Source organism: Fundulus heteroclitus, unplaced genomic scaffold (genome assembly GCF_011125445.2).
Source record: "Fundulus heteroclitus isolate FHET01 unplaced genomic scaffold, MU-UCD_Fhet_4.1 scaffold_182, whole genome shotgun sequence".
Classification (NCBI taxonomy): Eukaryota; Metazoa; Chordata; class Actinopteri; order Cyprinodontiformes; family Fundulidae; genus Fundulus; species Fundulus heteroclitus.
The window spans coordinates 117,781-120,645 of NW_023396594.1; positions in this window are offsets into that span (position 1 = coordinate 117,781).

Consider the following 2,865-nt stretch of genomic DNA (forward strand, 5'->3'; position numbering starts at 1 on the left):
AGGAAAATGACTGCAAGATTGCATCGACGATTCATCCAGAAAGTCACATAAGAAAGCAGAACAACATCTAAAGCACAGCAGGCCTCACCTGCCTCATTTAGGGTTATAGCTCATGATTTAACAATAAGAATGAGAGAGTGGGCAAGATCTGCTTCTATGAAAGAGTACCAAGTCAAAAACCACTGCTGACCAAAAATAACACACGGTCCGCTGCCTCACATTTACAAAAAATAAATAAAAAATTGTTGATGACCTCGAAGACATTAAGACAATACTCAGTAAAATGTAAAAGTTGTTGGAAGGTTGGAAGGGTTCAGAAAGCTAACAAACACACCTTTAAGCAGTTGTTACAGTGTTATAATCCTTCATTTTTGCTGATTTTATTTAAAACAAATCTTCAATAAAGGTGAAAATAAGGTATACAATTATTCATCTTATTGTGAAAGCTCAGACTGCACTAAAAATAAAAAGCCGGAAACATGCCCATTAAATCCCAGCCGATATAAGCGTCTATGCTTCAGGACACAGTTGTTCTTGCTTTGGTACCAAATGTTCAGGTGCAAAGGTGATCTAAAAACCTTTACATGAGTAAGTGATGCAGATTTTTCTGACTGGACTGCTGCAGACTGCAAAGCACAAGGAAATAATTCATCCATAGTTTTCTGATTCATTTGAAGATAGGAATCATGACTCAAAGTAAAAAATATACCAGAAAAATTATAATAAAATTACAGAAAATATAAATTACATTTAATACATTTAGTCTACAAAACTATAAACTGTGCCATCTTCTAATGTGTTTAGTAGGAAGGAAACAAAGGTCTTAGGTTTAAATTTTGTTCATTTTATTAACAACCTGCATAAGACGCACTATTTATTTGAATGCTACACAATCATAAGGTTTTGATAATATATTTTAAACAATAATAACAGAATTATAAACACAATTTGAGAATTAATTTCTTAGAGAAGTGATTTGAGACATGTTAGGCAGAGCTCATGATTGGATTAATTCTAACTTTGGAGGAATAACTACTTTTTTCACTTTGTTCCTTTTTTTCTATTGCAAGCAAACTAACAGCAGCTTTTTGGAGGCAGCATGTTTTCACTTAATCTGCTTCTCTAGTCTTTGAGGATGTCACAGTATTTAAAGGTTCTAGCTACAGGTTTTTCATCAAAACAATTAATTCTTCAAATACATCCACAGAACGTCTAACGTGGTGCAGAATAAACAAAAGTTTTACTGAAAAAGACATACAGTATAAAAATTGTTTTATAAATTTTGACGGGTCCAAAATATACATATTTACTTCTGGCTAAAAGCCAACGTTGACATGAAAGGGTTCTGCACCAATAGGAATAGTAGGTGGAAGTCACATGAGACGGAGCCCAGTTGTTGATCATTGTAGCTCCTTGATAGCGCTGAGAAATGGCTTCTTGCCGTTTCATTTCTCAGATTCAACCGGACCAAAAAACAAGAAAAAGGACGTTGAACATTGCTCAAGCCCACTATACAAAAAACGAGCCACTAGTATCGTAAAAAACAAAAAAATAAAATAAATAAAATATGCCAACCATTATGCTAAGGCTATCTGGTAGCCAGCTGGCAAACAGTAGATTTGTATGTTGGAACAAGAGTGGGTGAGTGTGAGTGCGCCACCTACTGGGCAGGAGGAGTTAAACTTGTAGCTTCTCCTTTAATCTGGCTGTGACATATACATATAAAAATAAGGTATTTTTGAAGTAGACCTTCCTTTGTGTGTAGTTTCAGAATTAGAAAAACTCTGAAACTGGTTGGTAGACATTAAGTGCCCACAAATAGCTTAATGAACTTGCCCAGGAGACTAAAAACAACTTGGTAACAAGCTGGGCTAAATTACTCTCTTTGGTTATAATGAAAATTAGGGTGTTGGGTGATTGCTGTCATCACACTCGGTTCCACAGGACTGAGTCCATCTGCACATGCAACGGATGCTGTGTTGCAGGGCAAGACAGACAGGCCACCACATGTCGGTCAGCCAAACAATGACAGCGGCGAGATGAATGGGCTGAAAGAAAGTGTAAAAGATGGAAGTCTGTGGATGGTGCACGGCGGTGATGCCGATACAAGCAATACTAAAGTGATGGCAGCTTGAGTCGTTGGTCCATGACCACCTATATGCTTGATCAGTCACAGTTCACCCAAAAGGCAAAGGCTGTGGGGAGCAGAAATACAATGTGCTCATGCTCTGACACCTAAAAAAAACAACTAAAAAACCCCGAAACAAAAGAGTTTAGAAATTAAATACATTAAATATTACTAGGCCAAACAGTGTACATTTTATTTAAAGGATATTTGATTCTCTTTATTTATAGAAATCTGTAGTTTCACAAGTCAGCAGATATTTTCATTTTAAAGATGAAATATTTAAGGAAACAAAACATAACTCAGTTATGCACGAGGCCTCCTGTTTAGTTCTACATTAATATTTTACGACTGACAACCAGGCAAAAGCCAAACAACACCGACAGAACGCCCAGGAGCATGTCGGCTGAACCCCACTCTACAACTCATCAGTACTGCAGCATTCAAACAGGCTGTAAGAACACTTTCCAGCCTTTAATCGCGTGTCTTTCGGGTTATACTGGCATGCACCAAATACGTGTGTTAAGACTGCTGTGCAGGCTGATCTGAAATACTGCTTGGTGTAGTTTAGATTGACAGAGAGGCTCACAGTCTTGTGGCTTTTTTTGTCTCATCAAACGTCACTGTCATGAAAATACCCGCAGTTCCAAAATAGAGACTGAAGCTTTTATTTGCTGAAGGAGGCTTTTGTTAGACAGAAAGAAGATTTCTCCTATTTGACGCTTTCAGTCAAAAGCCTT